We start from the raw sequence: 25561 nt of genomic DNA, 5'->3' as shown, positions 1-25561 counted from the left end.
TCCTGGTAACAATGGAAAAGCTCAAAAGTGTTGAAGGTATTTCCTAGAAATTTCACGTTAGTTGAAAGTGGGGGGAGGAGAAGAAAACCATGTAGAAACAACACCAGATAAGGACAAGCTTGGGAGTCACACGACAGAGGGCTCGATAGGGGAGGAGATGGATGCAGCCCTGAGAAAGCCTAACGGTTGAGAGTGAACCCCGAATGACCGGTACACGTCGGGACACACCCGGAACCGTTGACGTCGATGGAGTGATGTGAGACTGGCTCTGCCAAGGTATATTAGGAGCCAGCCCCATCGGGACCTAGATCGGGTAGTGTGCACTGAACCGGTGTTAGTTGACCGCGTTGCCCCGGATGAGTGCTGATCGGTGAAGGGTATGCGGTCGGCAATGTTCCTCCTGATGGACGTCAGCAAAGGCGTCAAAAACGGGCTGATGGAACTACAAGACCGCATCCCCTTCTACAAGTGAATGTGGAGGGTAGTGGAAGGTACTTGAAAAGCAGAAATAGCCACACTACCCCCTGTTAGTGCCAAACGGATCGCAGATAGCCCACTGCAGAGCGAACTGTGGAAAAAGCGGAATGAGGAAGACGCTCCTGAAGGAGACTTCATCCAAGTAATTTTCAGCGCTCGAAAAAAAAAGGCAAAGAAGTATAAAAGGAAACAACTGGCTACGTCACCAGAGACCTATCTGCCTAAAGACAAGAAGGCTACAAACCAAAAACCAGTGGCAGAAAACACGAGGAAACGATGAAGGACAAGACTGTCGACTCTGCTCATTAAGCCAACTGAAAGCAAGACATTTGCGGAAGTCCTTAGTGAAATCCGCTACAGGATCAAACCCGAAGACAACGGAGCAGAAATGTGTTCCATACGGAAAACGAAGGGTGGCGGAGTCCTCGTCGAAATGGGCCCGAAAACAACTAGCAAGAGTACGTTCTGCGAAGGGGTCAAGGGGTTATTGGGGGAGAAGGCTCTTGTTTTTAGTCTAGAGCCTAAAAATCCGAAATTTAGACTGCTTCACAGAAAAGATCCAAGTGGAGGAGGCCATAAAGCGTAGGTGTCCAGAGATAACCAATGCTCGGATAGGTATTACCTCTGTAAATGCTCGAGGCCAAAGACTCGTAGTGGTGGAAGTTCCCAAGCAATATGCGAAGAAATTCCTTAGCAGCGAGAAAATTGAAATTGAATGGGTAGTATACAGAGTACGAATGCGGAAGTGCTACAGCACACACGTCAGCAAATATCAAGGACCCGACTGGAGGACAGAATGTCGGAGATGCGGTCAGGCAGATCACCAAGCAAAGGCTTGCGATTAAAACGAAAGTTGCGTTTTCTGCAGGGATCGTGGCGCGTCTGGTGAAAGCGTCGCACACACTGCTTGCTCGAGACGGTGTGCAATTTTTAGATTGGAACTAGAAAGGACTAGAACGCGGATAGCATGATCTGTACTCCACAAACTAACATGCACCGGAGTGCAACCGCTCACCAACTGCAACCCCAGTTTGCTGTAGAGGTAAAGTGTGATCTAGTGTTAGTCAGTGAGCAATACCGGAACAGGGACTTGGCTTCATGGAATCTCGACTGCCAACTGGGTTCGGGACGACGTTCGATTTCATGTTCTTGTCTAAGGTCCAAGGAATGGGTTTGTCCAGATTCGGTATTTAGGGATAACGTTTATTAGCGTTTACCTTACGCTGAATGAAACGATGCCGGATTTTCTGCGCTGTTGATGCACTGAAGGACGCGATTTTTGGCACGGAGAGGCGAATCCTGGTAGGCGGTGATTTGAGTGAAACAAAAATTTTGTTTAGGAATAGTTTCTCCTGAGCACACTATCCACAATTCATTCGCAAAAAATGTTTTATTTTTCATTGGCAGAAACCAGTCTAGGTGCATACCAGGCGGTTTCATCATCATCATCAACTGCGCAACAACTGGTATTCTGTCCAGGTCTGCCTTAATAAGGAACTCTAGACACCTCGGTTTGTCTCGAGGTCCACCAATTTGATATCCCTAAAAGCTGTCTGGCGTCCTGACTAACGCAATCGCTCCATCTCAGGCAGGGTCTGGTTTGTCTTCTTTTTCTACCATAGATATCGCCCTTATAGACTTTCCGCGGTGGATCATCCTCATCCATACGGATTAGGTGACTCGCCCACCGAACCCTGTTGAGCCGGATTTTATTCACAACCAGACGGTACAAAAACCAGGCGGTTTCGATCGATATAATTCGTACCCTTGTCGGGTTTTTAATTTAACAAACAAGAGTTAAATGCCACCTGTAACTCCTTTCGGTTACATTGCCCGGGGTAGAGGGTAGAGGCGCTGAGACGCCTCTGCCCTGCAATCGAAACCGACCAAGCCAAACACATAATACGTAGGAGCCCCAGCAGTGAAAAGCCTTCTATGTACTGGTGGACGGCAGAAATTGCCGACCTATAAAGCGATGGTCATAACCTCTGCAGTTTACACGTTTACACGCCAGCGAGGAGGTATGCATCATAAAGGCTGAATGTAGATCAGCAAAAGGGAGATTCCGCAGCGCGATAAATAAAAGCAAAGCTCACAGCTGGCAGAACCTGGCCAATGATGTGAATGAGGATCCGTGGGGATTTGGATATGAGCTTGTCACTTGGAAAATCGAGGCTCTGCGGAAACCCTGTTTACTACTGACCAGATTGACGGCAATGTACGGGCATTATTCCTCAGACATTCCGTATGGGTTGATGTCAATAGCGCGGAAAGCGTCGAGGATTGCCCGCTTTTCACAATGAGAGAGCTCGAAGAAGTGGTTCCCGTCATAAAAAACAAGAAGGTGGCAGATCCTGATGGGAACCCGGCGGAAGTTGACAAACAGGTATTTCGCCAAAGGTCAGGTGTCTTGCACGGAGCGTTCAACGCTTGCTTGAAGGAGGGCATTTTTCCTTGCTGTCGGAAGGTAACGCGGTTCGCGCTGTTCAGGAAAGAAAAGGAGACCCGGAGCGGAGAACAGGGAAACCAACGGCGGGTATTGTTGTGGAGGCCGCAGATGTCGTTCATCGAGCTCATGCACACAACCGCCGATCTTGACGGATGTTGTGACGGCTGATATTATAAATGCCTTCAACTACGTAAGATGGACAGATATGTTAGGCACATTAGAAAACTCATTCCACGTGTCAAGTTATCTCTTGCGGATATTGAGGGATTATCTGGAAGACCGCTCTATGAGACCCTAGAGGGCCAGTCGAGAATGTAAATCACGTCGGGAGTCACACAGGGACCCATTCTAGGGCCGGACCTCTGGAATGCTTACTACGATACTTTCCCAAGTCTCGATATGTCAGAAGATTTGCGTCTGATGGGTTATGTAGACGACGTTGCGCACTTGCCATATTCATGCGACCGATAAGTGGATGGATGGCTGATGCCCCATGGCTTCAACCTTTCGGTGGAAAAACCCGAAGTAGCCATCTTGAACAGAAAGAGATCATATCGATCGGCTAGTTGACTATAGAGTCAAAACCTTGGCTTAATACTCGACTCGAAGATGGGCTTCTTTGCAAGCGTAAACAGGGCTGCAGCTGTAGCCTCGACCTTTACTCGGGTCATGGCGAATGTTGGGGGCCCTATGTCTACTAGGAGACATCTTCTTATGGGAGCAATGCAGTCTGTTCTATTCTATTGCGTGGAAGTTTGGGCAGATGCTTTTGACAAGGAGTGCAGAGACGACAAGATTTGCAAGTGGCGTCTCCTAATAGCACTGCCAAGAAGCATAAAGATATCTGCAGCCGCAAGGGCGAAAACTTAAGAGAGGTGGTTGCCCGTGAAGAACGTCAACGCATCCTTACCGAGTGGTAACTGGCACTGGCAGATGGAGTCGTGTTGCACATTATGTTCGGGCTCCTCTTATTACGAAGAAGATTGAACTCGACCGGCGCAAGAAGCGGATGGCAAGGGGTTCCCTGAACTAGCAGCTCCCTTCCTCCCCTCCCATACCACTGGTGAAAGAAATTCCCTGATTTGAAGGCTCCTAAAGTCGGGAGGGCGGGAGGGCTAGCCAAAGTAATGTACCAAAACAAGAGAGAGAGAGCCGAGTAACTGAAGTCAGTACAAAAAGGCGATCATCATGGAGATTACTCTGCGAAGAGACGAACTCTCTTGAGAATGATAATTCCCACAGCAACCCACGAGAAGCTGTTGACTTTTCTGGTAGAATATAAGACAATAAGGCCCCGGGCCTAGAACGAAAACCGATCCTTGAGCTTGCCGTGAAATCCAAACCGGGCATGTTCGCTGAGTTCTTTGTAGCGTAACATGTCAAATGCTGTATCGGGTAAAATCTCAGAGGAATTTGAGGTTCAAAGCGATACCCGCCAGAGTTGCATTTTATCACCAATATTATATCTTCTTATTACCAGAGAGGTCCTTCATGCTATCCTGTCTGGAGGACGTGGAGGGGTTCAATGGACTATAACATAACATGACATCTTTCCTCAAACACTACCATTACGCTAATGGGAATTAAGATAAGCCCCAACAAAAGTTATCAATCCGACGAGTCATTACACTCTCCTTACCTCCTTTAACGGGCAGAGAATCAAAGGCGTCGATCAACTTGTATATTTAGGAAGCGTGCGGTTGTGTCTTAAATCTGGAAATACGGAAATCTGGAAATATCTCAACACTAAGATCCAGTTGAAACTGTTATGTGCTAGTGGTTCTTCTTGCATTGCTATATAAGGATAACACGTAGAAAGTGTTACCTTCTGTTACTCAAAAAGATCAAAGCTTCCGTGAACGTCTGCGTCTGCGTCTGCGACGTACCATCGGGGTATGCTGATCACATATTATTTGGAACGGGCCGTTACCCGTGGGCGATGTGATCAAAAGACCAAATGGATAGGTCACACATTGATTCCTCTACTTGCTACTCCATGCAGCGGAATCTATTCCCCCCAAGATGGGCGACAAGAGTGCCGTCCTAAGAGCGCTTGGCACAGAATAGTAGAGGAGGAGTGCTGACATCTCAGGGAGTTGTGGGCGAATTGAAGCGGACTTCTGTGGACCGTGAACGATGGTGTGTGGACGAGTTTGGTGCAACATACCCCACTGAAGGAAGAATAGCAACCATATATATAAAGGCGCTAGAAGCTGTTACTGTTGCCTAGAAGTTTCAAACTTTCAACTGAGCCATCCTTGTACAGGTACATATGTCTTCAGGACCCTATAGGAAAAATGCTGAAGCGGGTAGTCTATAGTTGGTTGTTCCCGTTTGTTAAGAGCCAAGGAAGTCTTTTAAATCGACACTATGTGTTCCATAAAGCCAGGTCAGCCAGATTGGTTTCTGGTTTGGCCGAAGGTATATTTCATGGAAAGGATAACCCCAGCAAATACTGCGTGGTAGTGACGCTAGACACGAAATTTAGTCAATTGGAACTTGGAATCGTTGAAGGTGGTCGATATACGCACTCATCTCACTGCTATTGTCGATAGCTATTTTCAAGAGCGAAGGTTCTGTTTTAATACCGATGGTGGACTTCAGGAGTGTGTTATTCGCGTGAGTGCCCCGCAGGGCTCCATAATGGGCCCACTGTTGTGGGACATCATGTATAATGATGCACTTAATCTTCTGATTATGGTAAGAGTCGCAATAGTGACTTATACCGACGACATAGCACTGGTTGCGGTGGAAAACCACCTCGAACCTGCTGAGTTGTACTGATGCGAGCAATCAATGCTATTAAAGCTTGGTTAGCATGCTCGGGACTGTTAGATGCGGTGGAAAAACCGATCATTAAGCGCCATATAAAAACACATCCCCTTTCAAGCTAGAAATCATACAATCACTTCCAAGCCAGCCATCAGATACCTGGGAGTTCCTCGATAGTATAGTGGTCAGTATCCCCGCCTGTCACGCGGGAGACCGTGGTTCGATTCCCCGCCGGGGAGCCACCTGTGTGGAGTTGCGAAATCTCCCATCAGGCGCGTCCCTTCGTGCGGATAAGGGAATGCTCAGCGAAAATCCGGAAATGTGCGTGTATGAGCATGTTTATGCGCAGGCCGGGTAGGTGGGAAGTAAACGCCCACCCGTGGATAAAAATTGGCTATGGGAAGGATACCCAGAAATAAAACCAAACATGGAGGAGCAGAAGAAGAATGAAGTTACGGTGCAGGGCTTCGGAAACCCAGTGCCGGCGGTTTTTGGGAGTGAACAAGCGGGCTCCCGGCCGTCGATATCCAACGACCGCAGTGCCTCAGTAGTAGGAACCTTGGCTACTGTGGCATCCAATGTTACAAGCGTACGGGAGGAACTCGAACTGGCTCCAGTGATGGACCCGTTCAGAAGGAGCTCGATTTTTCGCAGATCCCCTCCCACACGGGCACAAGCCCCCACGATCGCTACCCCGAGTGGGAAGCGTATAGCGGGAGTCTTCGATGAAGAAGAATCACTGACGCCGATTCACCCGAGCGATGTTTTGGGCAATGATCAGTCTGGAGCTGCCTTAACTGCCCTCGGTAAAAAGATCATGGAGCTGTGTGAGTTTATCAAGGAGCGCAGGAACATTCACCAAAATATAAGGGCCATGATAAGAGGCATCCGTTTGACGTACGGCAAGGCCCAGGACGAAGTCGTCGATTGGAAAAGTGAACCAGGCAACTCAAAGAACGTCGGTTCAAATACAAAAGGCTGCGCGAAAAGCTGAATGATTCAACAGGCCAGCAAACCCCGAAAAGAAAAAAGGACTCAACTCCCAAAAAGGCGGAGTTCATGAAAAGTACGTCTGAAGCTACCAGTGAAAATACTGCAGTGGCTACCTCGACAAAAGGGATCGAACCTTCAAAGGCGGATGCGGAAGCTTGGAGGCAGGTAGAACCACGGAAAAGAAATTATCGGAGGAAGATTAGACCGGAGGTGATTTTCATTTCCAAACGAGGCGAAGGGTCATACGCCGACATTCTCAGGAAAGTGAAGGCAAACCCCGAACTCACCAATTTGGGAGACAACGTCAGCCGTATTAGACGGTCCCAGAAGGGAGATCTTATGTTGGAACTTAAGAAATCCAAGAATGTAACCGCGGACAAATTCTTAAGCCAAATCGGGAAGACTTTAGGGCAGGAAGCCGACATAAGAGCTAGCAGGCCGGAGATCACCATAATCTGCAAAGATATAGATGAAATCACGACGAAGGGGGAGGTTCGCAAAGCGTTGGAGAAACAGTTCGATCTTGCCGGACTACAAGAGTCAGTGGTGAAAACGCTAAGGAAAGCCTATGGGGGAACACAAACCGCCATCATCAGCTTACCAGTGGAGAACGCACTCAAACTGTTAGCAGCAGGGAGAGTGAGAATAGGCTGGGTTATGTGTCGCCTTAGGGAACAGGTGGCGTTAAAACGGTGCTTTAGATGCCTTGACTTTGGCCACATTGCAAAGTCATGCACTAACCCAAATGACAGATCAAAGCAATGCAGGAGATGCGGAGTGGAAGGCCATATCAGCAAGGACTGCGGAGTTGACCCAAATTGTCTACTGTGCAAAGGAAAGGAGGGTGTGGACCATCGGCACATTGCGGGCAGCAGCAGGTGCCCGGAATACAGGAGAGCCCTTAGCACAAATCGCAGATGAGGTTGATACAAATCAATCTCAACCACTGTGAGGCGGCGCAGGATCTACTCGCGCAAACCATCCGCGAGAAAAACATCGATGTGGCCATCCTAAGTGAACCATACCGAAACCGCGGTGGTAGCGTTTGGGTCAAAGACCAAACGGGCCAAGCAGCGCTGTGGACTTGTGGAAAACAAGCCTTCCAGGAAATAATGGAGCACCCGGAGGAGGGCTTCATAAGAGCGAAGGTGAAGGGCATCCACATCTACAGCTGCTATGCTCCACCCAGCGCTACACTCATCGAGTATGAGCGGATGCTTGCTGCTCTTGTTTTGGATGCAAGAGGACGTTGGCCGATCATAATAGGAGGCGATTTCAATGCGTGGGCTCTTGAATGGGGCAGCCGGGTAACTAATGTCAGGGGACGTGTTCTCCTCGAAGCATTCACGGAGCTGGACGTGGTACTGGCGAATGTTGGGTTTTTGTACACTTTCCGGGGAAGGGGCCTGGGTCTATAGTGGACCTGACATACGTGAGTGCCACTTTAGCCAGTAGAATCGCTTGGCATGTCAGTGAGGACTATACTCACAGCGACCACCAGGCAATCTGCATGGAGATCAAGGGCGGATCGAGCTCGAAAAAGAGTTTTCGCAGAATGCCGGGTGGTATGCTTGGCTGGACAGTGAAAGCTTTCGAGGGGGACACGTTTTCCGCGGTGCTCAAATCCGACATATCCCTGAATGGTACGGCTGGAGAGAAAGCCACCCAGATCACTCGATGGGTGACGGAAGCATGCGATGCTACTATGCCCAGAAGGCGATTGCTCCCCAGTAGGCAACCTAACTACTAGTGGAACAACGAAATCGCAAGTTTGCGAGCCGCATGTTTTCGGGCAAGGAGGCTTTGCCAGAGGCTCAAGGGAAAACCCGGTGGCGACGGTCGAGAGGAGGCACACAAGCAATTGCGTGGCCGCCTAAAGGAAGCCATTCGGAGGAGCAAAAAGAACTGCTTCAAACAGCTGTGCGACCATGCCGACATAAACCCTTGGGGCGAGGCTTACAGAGTGGAGATGAAAAGGCTGCGGAAATCACCCCAGGTAACCTGTCCGCGCCTCCTGAAACAGATTGTTACCACTCTGTTCCCTCACCACGAAAATAGGGGAAGGCAAAGTTTTCTCCAGCTAAATGACGGCATAATACCGCCTGTAACTGTGGAGGAGCTGCGGGAAATATGTGGTAGGTTCGGTGACAACAAGACCCCAGGGTTGGATGGCATCCCCAACCGAGCTTTGAAACTGGCAGTGAAGACAAGGCCCGACCTTTTCGCCAACACCTTCGAGGCGTGCCTAAAAGAAGGAATATTCCCTGCCCAGTGGAAAAAGCAAAAGTTGATGTTGCTTCCGAAGCCTGGCAAGCCACCTGGAAACCCAGCGTCGTACCGTCCTATCTGCCTGTTGGATACAATGGGAAAGATGATGGTGAGAGTCATCTACAACAGACTCCTGCCCATCGTCGAAGCCAGCAATGGTTTGTCGGAACGCCAGTTTGGTTTCCGACGCGCCCACTCTACGGTGGACGCAATTGGCATGGTGGTAAACCTGGCAAAAGGTGCACTGATTTCTGGCGGCTGCTGTGCCGTGGTGGCGTTGGATGTCAAAAACGCATTCAACTCGGCCAACTGGAATAGAATTAAAGGGGCTGACATAGGTGTCCCCGGATACGGAATTTGGTGGAAAACTACCTCTCAGAGAGGACTCTCTGGTACGGGACGGATGAGGGCCCCAAAGAGTACATTGTCACAGCCGGGGTACCACAGGGATCGGTACTTGGTCCCCTGTTGTGGAATATCATGTATAATGGGGTGCTTGCTCTTCCTGTCCCAGAGGGGACTACGATTGTCGGCTTTGCTGATGACCTAGCTGTGGTTGTTGCAGCAAAACACCCAGAAGATGTGAAGGTTTACGCAACAGAAACAGTGAGAGCGGTAAAGTCCTGGCTAGAAAAGGCCGGGCTGACCTTGGTGGACGCAAAAACGGAAGCGGTCTTAGTAACGAAACGCAAGAAAAATAACACTGTAAAAGTGGAGGTCGGTGGACATACGATCGTATCAAAGCCGGCTATCAAATACCTGGGGGTAATAATTGACACCAAATTGAGTATTAGGGAACACCTAGAGTATGCTTGCCAAAAGGCAGCCAGTGCCACCACGGCACTTGCAAAAATGTTACCAAATATTGGTGGGCCGAAACATTGCCGAAGGTTGGTGCTAGCCGGAGTGGTGCGCTCCATCCTGCTCTACTCGTCGCTTGTGTGGGCAGAGGCGCTTGCAAACTCTCAGAGGCGGAAGCAGGTGAACTCGGTTTACCGGCGAATGGCTTTGAAGGTTTGCAGTGCTTTTAGAACCACATCAGATGAGGCAGTATTGGTGGTGGCAGGCATGATCCCGGTTGACATTCTGGCCAAAGAAATGAGTGTCCTGTACAATGCAAGACATATGGAGGGGCATGCACAGCGTAGAAGTGCGGCAAGGTCAGAGTCGCTTGATCTCTGGCAACGCAGATGGGACGAGTCTGCGAAAGGTCGGTGGACGCACAGGCTCATTCCCAACATTAGGGTGTGGCTTGAGCGAAAACATGGGGAGACCAACTACCACATTACCCAGTTCCTCACGGGACACGGTGGTTGCTACAGGCAGTATCTGCACTGCTTTGGGTTGGATGATTTTCCGAACTGTCCCAGATACGATGGCATACCGGAGGATCCAGAGCATGTGATGTTTCACTGCCCACGATTTGCGATGGAGAGAAGGAGCTTAAACCAGGTGCTGGGCAGGAGCGGGACCCCCAAGAGCTTGGTTACTGAGATGCTGGAGTCCGAGGAGAAGTGGCTTGCGGTTGGCTCCGCAATCATCCAAATGCAGGAGGAGTTGCTGAAGGAACAAAGAAGGAGGAAAGCTGCAAATAGGAGAAGGATGAGTGCCTAAGAGCAAACCTACCCCGCGAAGTAATACCTCAATGGTGGTCCCGCGGGGCTGGGGCTGGAGAGACCGGGGGTGGTTTTTAGTGGATGTGAATCCCACACGCGCCCGCTGTAGTTCCGCCCTTCGGGCGGGGGAGCTGCGGCGGACGTGTCTTTCTAAGATTTTCCACCGGCGTGTACGCACAAAAAAAAAAAAAAAAGATACCTGGGAGTGATAACAGACATACCGCTCAGTTATAAGCAACAAGTACAGTATTCAGCCCTAGTTTGAGGAAACACATCGCAGATCAAATTTAACGGCCCTAAACTGAGTGCCGTCAAAGGGAGGAGAGTCCTGAGGATGTGCTCTGCCTTCAGGGCTGACTACTACTACTACAGCGTTCGTCATCTCTGGAATAATTCCGATTGAGATCCTGTCAGATGACGTGACGAAATCCATCTTCTTTTTCTCTTCTTTTTCTTCCGCCTTTGTCTCGTTCACAAGCGGGACCGGCTTACGTGACGAAGTCCATCTCAATAACAAAAAACCTGCAAAAGGAGCGATCTGCAGTTAGGTGTGAAGAGCACTAGGAACGCTCGGGAAAGAGCTGGTGGACACACAGGCTGATCCCTGTCATCTAGGCCATATTGCCAAAATTCGGAAACCCACAAAGACAACTAGCACGATGGATTGATGTGACTTCAACATGAAACATTGTGAAGGAAGATGCATACAGTTGCCCCGTCTAGACGCACCAGCGACGTGACTAGTAAGTTTCGCTAAATAGCCGAAGGAAAATTATTGGCAACCTTTATAGAAAAAATTATAGCTTGAAGATAGAAGGGAGTCTTTATCCAAGTGACGATGATGATTCCAGGGACCGAGGATTGAATTCTAACCCAACGATTTTCAAACGTGTATGGTATGTGAGTTATTAGGTATCCTAATAATCAGAACAACGCAAGATATTATGGAGTTACAAAAACCGCGAACCTAGAATATAGGAAAATATAATAATCAACGGAATTTACACTATATCCTGAAGAACCATCGTTTCCTCTACCCCCAAGAAGAACGAAAAAGGCCATCATTGTGGATTCAAAATAGAATTAAAAGGAAAACTATATTAAGTGCTTCATAGACGTGCTAAATTAAACACGAGCCAAAGCAATAATGTAGGGCATAATACTAGAAAGTTTGGTGGAAATCCTACTATAATTTACAAATGAATAGCAGGTCAAAGTTTTCATTACATCAGGATTTTATCTCATCTGGAACTCCAATCAATACCAGAGATGTAGTGGAGCCACAGCGATGAGATTACGGCACCCAGGGCAAACTTTGTTTCCAAATAGTTTTACAAAGGGAAATGGCTTACGAGCGTTGGTAGTTCGAGTAGTGAAGATGGAACTACTATCGATATTGACAGTAACCTGTGATTATTACCCTGATTTGACTAGGGTACTTTAACTTTTAACAAATTCAGTGAGAAAATCTGAAAGCGTAGGAAGGTAGTATGAATGAGTAAACTCTCGCCCTAAAAAATCTTCTGAAACAGCATAAGCTTCTTTATAAGATTTTTTTCGTAAGATTTAATCCTTGAAGAAATATTTTATTATTTTCTTTTTTTCTGTTCTGATGAATTGATAAATATAATATGTTCATGAATTAGTACATTTGACTTGAGAACCTTTCCCCTTCTCCCTGTCCCAGTAGAAATTTCCAATATTAGACTTTGGAGACACCAGACAAAGTAAAAATACCAAGGTCGCGGTTTATTCCGTGAGAAGCTGGGGTGAATCAATTTGGTTTGGATTTCGTTGTCGATATTTCTTTTATCGGTCGCCTCGTCCCGGTTTTCGTATTTGTGTAGAAATAATGGCAATTTTCGTAATTTGGAATAGCCATGCCGGCAGTTACATCCCTTTGATTGTGTTTGGCAAACCCTGCACCGAAAGTTTCTGATACCACTCCTAGGTTATGCATACCTCCGTGGTTGTCAAAAAGTAAGCTCCTTTGGCTACTACTAAAGTTAATTACAACATCTGCAACCATTAATAGTTGAATGATCTTTTTCAACCAAATATTCCAATGACTGAGCATTGTATTCATTTCTTCCATTTTTCAGCAACAGTAACTCCAAAAAGCAACAACTTCCCTCCTTATTGGAAATAACTTCCATTCAAGGAAAAATTATAAGACATAAATCGTCTTATATGATATTTCACTCCCCCATTCACTGTCACCCCCGTCGAGTATGTAAATTGTCTGATGTGACCTTTCCTAAAATCCAACCACTTATATCATTTGATTTAGCCTTGAAATGGTCTTATTTGTTGATCGAATTATCAAGGTCTTGTAATATTTTCTACCTTAAATAGGAAATATGCACGTGAGGAATTATTAACAATTCCTGGAAAACGGAGACACTTCCATTTGTTTTTTTTTTTTGTTGTGGCAAATATCGAATATATTCATTGTTGCTGATGGAAGACATTTTTTTGCCATGTAAGTGATATTTTTAGACTTAATTGTGGCATTCATTTATGTGTCGCCCTGGAAATGTGAGACCACGTTAGTATGTTAGATACATAATTGTTCCATGCTTCACAAAAATTAAGGTGGGCTAGGTCCGTGGTTTGTAGCGTTGGACTTTTTGATTGTCCTCAGGATTTCAATGAATCGAAAAGATTATTTTTAATTAGGGACAACCCTATTGTATTTATTTGCAGACATCGATATTTCGGATACCAATTGCTCCCTTCCTCGGTGCTTACAATTGTAAGTTGCTCCCTTCTTCCTCCTCATACCATTGTAAGCACTAAGGAAGGGAGCAACTGGTTACCGATATATCGATATCCGCAAATAAGTACAATAGGGTTGTCCCTAATCAAAAAACGATCTTTTCGTTTCATTGTAGGCTAGGTCGCTGGCAGTGTAAGGGAATATGCTCTTTAAGGAGTAAAGCTCTACGTCATCTTTACCCCGTTTCGAGTTTCCGAAGCGAACAGACATGCCGTAAAAGAGCTTGATGTTTTGCAATTAAAAACAGCACAGTTGCGGCCCCAATAATGCTGGGAGCCTACCTTATTAAATACAAATTAAGCTCTTTTTTCATTTATAGCTTACAACTGTAAGGACGGGCTTGGGGACAGGATGTCTGCCAAGAAGTGTAAGGTGATACTCCCTGAGGAGTTATCATAGGAGGAAGAAGGAACCACGGGCCCTTCGGAACTGAAGGAAGTGAACGCGAGCTTCCTCGAAAGAATCGAGGAGTTAAAGCGAGAAAATGCCGGCATGCCTCAGCAGTTAGATTACCAACAGAGAATAATCAAACGATTAGAGCAGCGCTTGGCATCACTTGAAGGGAGAATGCCGCTAACTACAACGGAGCAGCAGCAACAACAACTTTAGCAACAGGAACAGCAACAAAATCAAGAACAACTCCAAACAGAAAGTGAAATGTGCTTGCAAGTGCTAATCCAAGAAGAGGAAGGCGACGAGTACAACTTTATGCAGCGTAAGAAGAGAAGGACTAACAGACCTAGGGTTATTGCTAGCAAAGTAAGTGCCCCTGCGACAAATTCGCAGGCACCCTTACCCCCAAACTGCCCGGCCGAAAAAAGAGAAAACTCCCCCGATCACCGGGTACAAAATTAATGTACCCAGTTCCTACGGATATTGAAAGAAAATGGGTTGAAAACAACCCGAAAGAACACCATGGCCGACAGGACCCTGATCTTTGCTCAGAGCATTAAAGATCATGCGGCGATCTTCAATCTCATAAAAGTAAAGGGGCTACACGTCACAACAAGCATCCCACCAGACTCAAGGACTCAGTCGTTGATAATCCGCGGTCTCCTCAGAGAGGCAGATTCGGCTGGCAAAAAGCGAGAGGTCAATGAACAAAACTCACACTTAAGATCAAATGCGTGCCGAATTTAGTCATGCGATCAAGTGAAAGTGATCCGTGATGCTGAGGATCGAGGGGTATGATCCTCCTTAAGTCCACCCAATTACTGACTACCCGAAACGTACAAATTGCCTTCATCTAGATCGAACAAGCGGGAGATCTTAAGCTACACATTAATGAAGGCAAGATGAAGTACATGGTGGGCGCATCAGCGCTAAAGAACAAAGAACCAACAACATCGAATAGCACTGGTCAAACGGGGAGAATAAAGATAGGAGACTGCAGCTTTCAGATCGTTGGTCTATCTATGGTCGAAAATCACAACCGATAACAGCTATGACGATGAAATCCGCGCATGATTATTGGCAGCCAACGGAGCCTACTTCAGTTTGCAAAAACGCTCGAAACGTCTCGTCATAGAGTCAAAGCTCTTACTGTACACGACAATGATCTTGCCAGTCCCTATGTGCTCCCCGGAGTGCTGGATTTTTGGCAAGAAAAAATCAAGAACTCTTGACCGCGTTCGAGAGAAGAATCCTCCGAAGAATTTATGGCCTCCTACACGAGGAGGGACGATTCCGTAGCCTACATAACGACGAAATCTATTTTCAGTACCATGGCCGTATCCGCATGGATGAAAATGATCCATCCCGAAAAGTCTACAAGGGCAATATCAATGGTAGCAGAAGAGGACCATGCAAACCCTGCTTGAGATGGCGCTGTGGCGTAGGCCAGGACGCAAGGCAGCTTTTAAGGATATCGAATTGGTGGACTTCGGGGGAAAACTGGGATGTCTAAAGTTTCTAATTAAGGGTGGCCTAGACCGAATGCCGGTTGTTGCGCCGTTGATGATGAACGCATGGAATATATTGAAGAGATACAACCCCAATGAACCACACAAATGAGGTTATAAAATCTTCGTGTTGAATGGTGTTTCTGGTTTCGCATATAAAATAAAAGTCGAAACTGACAAGAAAAACGTTGTGCTTGAAGAGAAGTATTTTGTCTCCCTTCGTCTTAGAATATTTGTCCAAAGAAGGCATCCTTTATCTTGGTACAATGAGAATAAATAAAATCCCGGATTTTAAGTTGCTACCAGAAAAGGTGACAATAAAATTGTCACTCTGGTTTCTGCTTTTGCTGGACAACAATCTAGAACTGTTAATCGCAGATGGGACAAGTAGAATTCGAAGTACGTGAATATAAAACAACCCAATGTTTTTTTTTTGATGATTGGGCGCTAAGCCCTTAACGAGGGTCCGTCGACCAAAAAAAGAGGGAGTAAGTTGCTCCCCATTTGGTCCGGTTTGACATCAAGTGGATGCGGACTTAGGACCCTACAATCCTCAAAAAAAGAAAATATGTTTAACTCTGGCCCAGCTTTGGTCCAAAGTACGGGCGGATTTACGCTCAATATGATTCGTAGTCATGTTGTGGAAGGAGCACTTAAGATCTTCGAGCCACTTCAGTCACGCTGCTCCCTGCAATATGCGTGTGACAAGGGATCCAAGACGAGTATGTCAAGAATAACCCCGAACGTGGGAAGTCCAAGGTTTACTTGTAGGCTACTTATTGCCCATAAATTGAGTGCAGAATATAGGAGGACAGTCCTAAAGGTGTATTTTGCCTTCACAACCGTCTCTGATGAGGCTGCATTCGTCATCTCCGGAATGATGCCAATTGACATCTTGGCAGATGAGATGACGAGTATATACAATCTGAAGTCAGCCTTTCGTTGATCGCAGACGAAGAACGCCAGAAGGAAGAGATCTGCAAAAAGGGACATTAGGACCACTCGAAAAAGGACTTGTGGGCACACAGGCTGATCCCTGTAAGGAGTGACTGGGGAGACAACGTGGGGAGATAATTTCATCCAGTTTCTGACTAGGCATGGGAGATATCATCAGCCCCTCTGCAGGCTCAAATTGGATAATTCACCCAATTGTCCAAACTGCGACAGAGTCTCCGAGGATGCAGAGCACATATTGATTTCCTTTCACTGTCCGAGATTTAGGGACGAGAGGAGAAACCTAGAGTAAACTTTAAGTGAAGCACTGATATCGGAAAATGTAGTGAGGAGAATGCTAAGATCGCAGAAATATTGGGATGCAATCGACTCAACGATCGCATCAATACAGGGCAAATTGCGAAAGCGGAAGAGGTGAGGAAAGCCCGGTTACGAACGTCATAGAAGTGCGGAGAAATAGCTAACGTTAGTTTACTCCGCTCCGTGATGTAATACCTAATGTTGGTTCTGTGGCGGCACATCGGAGGCGCGAACGCTTTCGTGGCGTTTTATTTTAGCGGACATCAGCATCCCGATATTAGTCGCTATGGGTTGGTGGTTGACTTACAGAGCAAGACATTATTAGACCCCGCAACCTTGTTACAGACGTCAGAGAAGATTTCTACCTGCGGAGGTGACATTCTCTCGATAATTTGCGAGGACGTTGCCGACCATCGCATTCGATACCACCGGCTCTACAATCTTTTCAAAGGTGCGTCCTTTTTCACCCAAAAAGCTTGCTGTTGCGAAGAGGGAGTTTGAAAATTTGATGAAACAGGGTTTCCGCGGACCATCAAATAGTTGTTGGTCCTCTCCGGCTTATATGGTCCCTAAACCAAATGGTGAATGGCAGCCATGCGGAGATTATATGCCTCAGAATGATCAGCTTGTTCCAGACCGATATCTCATGCCGCTCATCCATTTCACGTACTCACTAACGAATTGCCATGTCTTTATGACCTTGGATCTAGCCAAATTCTTGCAGCTACCGAAGACATTCCGAAGACGGCTATTTGCACACCTTTCAGACTATTCGAGTTCACTAGAATGACTTTCCAATGGTTCATCCATTCATCATATGGATGATGTTTTGGTCGCTCCGCTTCCGAATCTGAGCACTTAGAACATCTGCAGTACATTTTTCACCGCCTCCTTGAGGCCGGACTTGTCCTAAACATTGAAAAATGCAGATTTATACAGAAGTAGGTGAAATTTCTCAGCCACTTAGTTACCCCTGACGGTATCCAACCTTAACTAGACAAGGTTGAGGCGATTAAGAGTCTTCCACTACCAATGACGGTGAAGGACTTGCGAAGGTTCTTGGGGATGTGAAATTTCTATCGTCGTTTCTTGCCCAGGGCCGCTCATCATCAAGCGATTCTTAACGGCTACTTGTTTGGGCCCAAAACTAAAGACTGGCGCGAGGTCGGGTGGACTGCTGAGGCTGGTCGTTTGAGACAGTCAAACAACAGCTTGTTGAGGCAACGCTACTGGCATTTCTTCAACCAGTTGCACCCCTAGCAGTGTTCGTCGATAACTCAGATACTGCGGTAGGCGCCGCTCTGCACCAACGGGTGAATTAAACCTGGTAACACAACTACAGCCCCTACGATCATGAACTACTCGTCGCCTACCTCGCTATGAAACATTTCCGTTTCTCCCTTAAGGACAGGCCGTTCACTGTGTTCACGGACAACAAGCTCCTTACATTCACGCTTGGACAAAAGCCCGACAAAGTGTCCCCTCGCCAACTTAGGCACTTGAGTAATATCAGCCAGTTTACTTCTGATATCCAACATGTGTTTGACAAAGACAATGTTGTTGCAGACGCTTTGTCTCGAATTTCGGAGGTCACAGTCCCCGCCTCGGTCGATTATACGGGAATCACCGAGGCACGAAAAGACGACGCGAAGCTTCAGAACCTGGAGGCAGATATAAATATAAATTCGAGAAGTCTCCTATTTTCGGCTCAAACTCTTACTTTCTCTGTGCAACCTCAAATAAGGAACCCAGGTCATTCATTCCGGACGATTTTTGGAGGGAATTATTCCACGCGATTCACGATCCTGCGCAGCCAGGCATCAGGACGTTGAACAGGTTAGTCATTGGAAAATATTTCTGGCCGCCGATGAACAAGGACGTAAATTCTTTGACCAGAGAATGCTTTGCATGCTAGAGGTGCAAGTTCAAGAAGCACGTTCAAAAAGAAGTAGGTGTATTCCCTCGGTCAACCAAAGGCTTTCACAACATCCATCTGGACATCATCGGCCCTTTTGGAGATAAGCACGGATTCAAGTATTGCTCACAATCATCGCCAGGTTTACGCGGTGGCCTAAAGATATTACGGCGCAATGATGTGCCGAGATTCACTCTCGAGAATGGATTCCGCGTTTTGGTGTTCCAGCCATCATTATTACAGATCAGGGAATACGATTCGAATCTACCCTTTTCGCGAAATTAAGAAAGTTCCTTGGCTTTAAATGACATTGGACTACTGTATATTATACACAGCCCAATGGTATACCAGAATGTGGCACCGAACGCGGAAGGCCGCCCTAATGGCCGGCGATTTGTAGTGGTTGCGGTCCTTGTCTTTCGTCCTTTTTGGACTCCGTACAGCTCAGCGAAAGTAGTTCGCGCCAGCCTAGCAGAACGCCTCCCCGCCGATCCTGTTCTGGACATCAGAACAGAGTTAAATGAGTTGGGAATGCTGCGTCAACTTAGCGACGCTATTTCGAAGATGCGGCCCACTCCACCATCCAGACATGCGACATTAGAAGTTAACATCCCCAGAGGTCTCGAGACGTGCGACCACGTCCTCATCAGGGTGAACGAAGGCCTCTTTAAAGTTCTAGAACGAGGTAAGCACTCGTTCAAACTGGACGTCCGAGGCGGGCCAAAGTGGTATCATTATCGAGGATAAGGTCATCGACGAGCCGGCGGCCGCTTCGAAAAAACGCCCGCGAGGCGTCAGATTCACCCAGTGACCCCCATTGGCGACATCATGCGGACGGTTTGCTTCACTGAACCCGCACGATTTCAGCTGGGGGCGGAGTGATATGGCGGCACATCGGAGGCGCGAACCTAAGCGCTAATATGAATTCGCGTCCACCGCTGTATCCAATGGCCGCAGAAAAAGCTAACGGACTGACTTTATGGAGAAAATTTTACGTATATTGGACAGCAGCGAGGTGAAGGTGGTGACGTATGCCGACGACTTGGTGATATTAGTATCAGGGATGTTTCTGTCCATTATGAGCAACATCATGGAAGAAGCGTTGCGAAAGGTGTGCCTGTGGGCCGCAAGATGCGGACTCAGCATAAACCTAACCAAAACGCAACTGATGCTATTCACCACCAAGACAAAGATACCTGAATTCGATCTACCACGGCTGAATGAACAAAGATTGGTTCTTTCCTCTAATGTAAAGTATCTGGGTGTAATCCTGGATCCTAAGCTAAATTGGAGGTTGAACATAGAACTGAGGGTTAAGAAGGCCTGTATAGCCTTCTATGCCTGTAAGAGAACCTTTGCAAAGAAATGGGGTCTCCGGCCGAGGATGGTTCTCTGGATGTACACCGCTGTAATCCGTCCGATCGTGACGTACGGCTCTATTGTATGGTGGCAGGCTTTGAAGAAGAAGTACAATAGAACGAAGCTTAATATTCAAAGAACCGCGTGTGCAGGTGCTACGGGGGCTCTGCAGTCCTGCCCTGCAGATACTCTCAATGTACTCCTGCATCTCCTCCACCTAGACCTCCATATCAAATATGTTGCAGCGTGCAGTGCCGTCAGACTACGTGAGTCCGGATGCTGGGCAGCAAAGTCCTACGGCCACAGCAACATCCTAGATGAAGTACCTCAAGAAATCTGGGCATCCCCCACGGACTATGTCACACGCAAGCTGAACTTCACGAGAAACTTTGCTGTGGACCTTCCAACCAGGGCAAAATGGAAGACCGGCGGCGTGTTGCAAGACTATGACACGGTATTCTTTACGGACGGATCAAAGATGGCCTATGGAGTCGGCGCGGGGGTTTTCTCGAATACACATGGTGTATCCAAGTCGTATGGTCTCCCAGGTTTCACCAGTGTATTCCAGGCGGAAGTACTGGCGATATTGGAAGTCTGTCGATGGCTGGAGCGTGATTCGAGCCCCAAGCGTAACATAGCCATTCTGACCGACAGCCAAGCGGCCATCAAGGCCTTGTACTCAACGACGACATCTTCCCGGTTGATGGGGCAGTGCAGAGACGCGTTCAACCATCTGGGCGGCACGCTCAAGCTCACTCTCCTCTGGGTTCCCGGGCATAGGAACATAGAGGGGAATAAGCGGGCTGACGGATTGGCCAGGCAAGGCTTTGCTCTTAGCAGTCCCTCGGCGAATACAGCCGGTGTTCCGCTGGTGGCTGTCGGGGGCCGAGTCTACTCGCACTACCTAGCAACCGCGGGCCTGAGATGGCGAAGGCTTACAAGCTGTGCCAAATCAAGGAGAATTTGGCCCGCTTATAATATAGCCAGATCACGAGAGCTCCTGTGCCAGATGCGTGCAAATGCATTCAAGATTACGGCGGTCTGCACGGGGCACTGGCCCATAGGGGACCATGCCGCTAGGCTCGGCTTACCGTACAACTCGCATTGCCGAAGCTACGGAGAAGGAAGGGAAACCCTCATGCACTTTCTCTGCGATTACCCAGCTCTGGCTCGAGTCAGGCTGCGGACACTGGGTAAACGATTCTTTGGGGACCTCAGTAAGATTTCTGGCTTCAGGGTCGGTGAGCTGCTTTCCTTCGTGAATGCTACGGGCTCGCTCTGGAGATTCGAGCCGGCTGGACTCTGTTCCCTGTTCTTATAACAATAGTCACGGTCTTAGGAGTTTGTGGCATCAAAACAGCGCACCAAAGCGCTAATTGGGCTCCTCGGAGCGGCCACTGATACCTACCTACCTACCCAACGAACTGACACTGGGGTGACAAACGTCAGGAATGAAAGTTTCGTCAACAGAGTCTAAAAAGGTAGGAGTCACGTTCGCCGACCGGAGATGGGCATAAAGAAAGGATAATTAATGTTAACTGATTGAACGTATTGGAATTTAAATATATTTCTGTGATATTGTCATTAACATAAATTTCTTTAAAAAAAAGGGCTACAAAGTTCCACGGCGCAGGGAGGAGTCGGGGGTGGTTTTGGTGGGTAAAAATTCCATACTTTGGCGAGTCCAGACCAGAGTCTTATGAAGATTTCCACTTCCTTACAAAAAAAAGACAGACGGACAGACAGACAGTAAACCGATTTTAATAAGGTTTTGTTTTACAGAAAACCTTAAAGTTATGTTTTTGGTGATAGAGGGCTAAGTGAAAAAGATTTCTGCATGGCGTCGATTTTTCCGGTGACTGGCTTAGTGCTGAGTCCCCGCGGATGCCCATCCACCTCGTTGACTAGCACCTGCCTACAGCGATTTGTGGACTCTCCTTTTAGCTGATCTGAACCTTGTCTTTGAGGGGCAGGCCTCCAATCATTCGTTTGGACCTTGTGCCAAGCAGCGGAGCTTATGGCACTCTTTCCGAAAATCGTCAATTATTGTCGTCCACCAACTCATAGAACGCCTAGCACATCTACCCCGCTTGACCCGCAAAGGTACAAAGAACGCAAAGATTCCGTCGGAACTGCTTCCTTTACAGCCTATGTGTCAGGAGGTTGATGTAGATCTGATGTTTAAAATTGCGAGCCCCGTTCCCACCACTAATATTATGCATTACCCTGGTCCCAGACCCCCTCCTTGCCAAAGAAAAAACTATAAAAACTGCACGATCAGGTACATCATGAGATTTCCGAATGGCACAATACACATTGCAAAGGATTACTGATTCTTCTAGGAATTAACGGGAGGCGGGGTCGATGAATTATCTTATCTGAAATCTTTTTGAAATGTGATCTCGGATCTTATTTTGGTCATTATCAGAAACGTTTGGAAATTTGGACTTCGCTTTCGTCCAGGGCAGAGTCAACTCATCCGGCGCTGCCTCTACGGTCACTTGATGGCATCATCTCATTGCGGGCGAACCAGACCAATTGGACAGAAACTGCCTTTCGTTTTCTGAAGTACCTCTGCCAACCACTTCGGGCAAGCTACCCTCAGCCTGTAATCATCTTTGAACATTTTTATAACTTTCGGTGTAAGTCCAAAACGAGGAGCCAATGGACCAGAAAGGTGATAGGCTGTTTCTATCCAACTGGTCTTGTTCGTCCTCTAGTGGATGGCGGATTCAGGGCTTCCTCCATTATAAACAACAAAACTTTTCATTTTTGAGTCTCCAACTGGTACTGTATTATCAACTTCCACGTAGCCCAGATTCGCCCACAATTCTAGCTAACTCAATATTAGATACTATTGAACCATTTCATCAACCTGCTGTTCATCTTTAAGAATTATCGATAAATTTTTAATTATGGTCTCATATTCATTTCCCGGACCTTCAATTTCATCCGAATTCTCTCTTTACTTCGAATAGATTTTCATATTTCACATGAAAACACTCGACATACCTAAATTAACTTGAGTGGTAAGAGGAAGCCTCCATGATTTTTAAAAAATTGCCGGACACTGCCTAGCAACCTTCAGCTTCCATTACGCTCCAGGAAAAAAATATTCCAATGAAAACCGAAACCATCGTAGTGAAAATTAACTTCCTCATTAATATCCGCATAAAGTAGCAACGAAAAATCTCTAAAATCCTTGCATTCTATGCAATCGGTCCTAACATAACTCAAGTGTTGAACGAAAGCCCATTAAAGTAACGTCTGCCTTCATTTACAGAAGTTAATCAGCTGAACTCAGTGCAACCCTACTCGGAATTTGCCTGTGCCAGAGAGCTCGGCGTAAAGATAAGTGCACACACGCCAAAGTAGGGAGTCACGTCCTAAAGAGCTGACGCTATGGTAGGAGCGAAAAAGGAGGTAATAGTGTGACATTTAGCCATGCTATGATGGTGTTGTGCATCAACCCTTTCCACAAAAGTCCTCCTTGTAACTGGGTAGAGCTGCAATTTTATGTCTTGGCACCCGCTCCAAGTCCCTTACTATATACAGGAAATCGCCTGCCAACCAGCCTTCGTAGCCCCTGTGTCTGGGAGTTTACCCACTATCCAGCCAGCCAGTCAGTTAACCACCCTAAGTTTACAAAGTACAGACAGTTCATGGCAGAAGGAGCCGGATGTAGGATGCATATGAGGGCAGTTGCAGTTTATGGTTGGAGGCGCCCTTTTTGAATATCCCTGAGTCATTCCTGTGTCGGCTCATAGGATGGGGTTGGTCGTTGTAACCCGGAATCAAAAGCACAGAGACGAGTTACATAAACAATGCCCACTTGTAATTTGTGAAGAATTTAGAATGATGTTCACGCATTCACTGTATCTTGCCATTGTGTAAAGTATCTGCAGATAAACTTGCCACTTGGGATCGCCAGAAAATGTTACTTTTCAAAGTGTCAATAGATAGAATGCTACACCCTTAGACGACACTCCAATAAATTATCTTGTTACCTACAAACTATCTTAAAAGTAATAAAAAAATAAGGATGCAACGAACCTTTGATTATATCCCGCCAGATCGACTGGATTCCGGATGCCTGGATGACCGAAAAACACTTTCTAGTTTTTCACAAAATATCACCGCACTCACTTAATCACTAAAGCAACTAGTGCCCGAATATCTTCAGTACTGTCTGTAATCGAATGACCGTTACAAATTTGAATTGTCACAAATTGATATGTTGCACAAACTGGGTATGCCACTCAGGACTAAGCCTACTCTAAGATACTAACTTTCATATTTCAATAAATTTAGATACTTCAACTGTGACCACCAATCGAGAACTTTTAAATCTTCTGATGATTTCAGAGATGTAGATGTAAATTTGGTATTTTTACTAGAGCGTCCTTACTGGAGGAATATTCGCGTTCAACTAAACAAAACATTGAATCTCCGGATCAGTAGCAAAATACCGAAAACAGAATTCAGTAGAATTCAGAAGCGCCGCTAGGAGCAGAATTACGACACAACGCATACAGGACATAGGGCAGGGAAGGGAATACTGAGCGCCCAGTAGCGGCAGGACAACAACAAACCCCTTCCTCAAGTGTACTATCCAAGTATCCATCCATCTATCCATCCATTGCAACGAGCCACTAGTTCTCTGCCGCCACCCTGGTTCACCTACAAGCACATTTACGACCCTTCCTTACACCGCCGCTGCATATACTGTGAAACCGGCCCGGAGCTTTCCACAGTTTCACAAGATTCACTTACACCCCCACTCTCCTGAAAGTTTCAACACTGCTTCGTACTAGGCTAAACGCATCCTTGCACCGCTTCACTATTCAACCCCTATTGCATGCACACAACCAGGACATCTTCCCCCACACAAATGCATGTAAAGTTGCACTATTGCAAGCTTACTGTCGAAATGTTAATGCATGCATGCTTACACAGCCAACGAACGCGAGTCCTAAATCTCTCCGCTACACAAACACGTTAAGGATACACCAACTACCATGGTTGCATTCATGAACCTACCATTCCACTCTTATACGAGGAGTTGCTTCGCTCCCAGAATCCATCTCTGCAAAGTGGTAAATGTACCCAAAGTCTGCAGAGCGTATACGAAAAAGCGCGCCAGATGCAATTTTACAATGCAAAAGGATGCAATGCATTCATTTTGCCAGGACGACTGGGACAAAATCTGTGGGCAAAAAAGAGAGCAGTGAACATATGCAACGGTAACTGGTGGAGTTCGTGGGTGGTGATTAATGACACAACGAGATGCATGGAAAATATATGGTCAGCAAGGACGAGAAGGATGAACGACAAGCTGGAGATCTGGCGTCAGATTCGTCATTTCTCTCGTATCCTGGCCGAATGCATTTGATAAGCGAACTTAGTGCGCATAACCGTCTAGAAGCGAATCGGAATCAAAACAGAATTGAGAAGCATAATGCTAGTGAAAAGGATCTGTGGATGTAGGATCTGTGGATATGCTTTAGCTCCATCAAGGAATACATATCAGTAATGAACTGACTTTAAAGCTGAGAAGGATGTAAGTATTACGAGTTTTCTGTTCAGTCCAGGAGCCTAGATAAGACCGGTCGAAATTCCAGAATTGAAGGACTAAGTATGCCAGATTCCACCGATTTATCTAACTTACCACACAAAATTAATCAAACCGGGAAAAGGATAATACAATTACCGCTGTCTTCCATGTGCCTCTCTTATATTACTCATGATGCGCTTCAAATTCTGAGTGAAAGGAAATGG

General features: G+C 46.8%; 1 protein-coding gene across 5 annotated transcripts in view; it reads right to left on the bottom strand.

The window, feature by feature from the left end:
- LOC119651012 (sex determination protein fruitless) overlaps window positions 1-24401 on the bottom strand; it is an 852573-nt gene extending 828172 nt beyond the window's left edge. Inside the window, exon 1 of one of the 5 annotated variants that reach the window (XM_038054303.1) lies at window positions 23837-24401. The gene's annotated coding sequence lies outside the window, so the exon portion shown is untranslated. The remainder of the gene's footprint in view (window positions 1-23836) is intronic. The other 4 variants (XM_038054310.1, XM_038054313.1, XM_038054311.1 and 1 more) reach the window with 4 other exon arrangements.
- Between the last annotated feature and the right edge of the window lie 1160 nt (window positions 24402-25561).

Source organism: Hermetia illucens, chromosome 3 (assembly GCF_905115235.1).
Source record: "Hermetia illucens chromosome 3, iHerIll2.2.curated.20191125, whole genome shotgun sequence".
Taxonomy (NCBI): Eukaryota; Metazoa; Arthropoda; class Insecta; order Diptera; family Stratiomyidae; genus Hermetia; species Hermetia illucens.
This window is presented reverse-complemented; position numbering and strand designations above follow the sequence as displayed.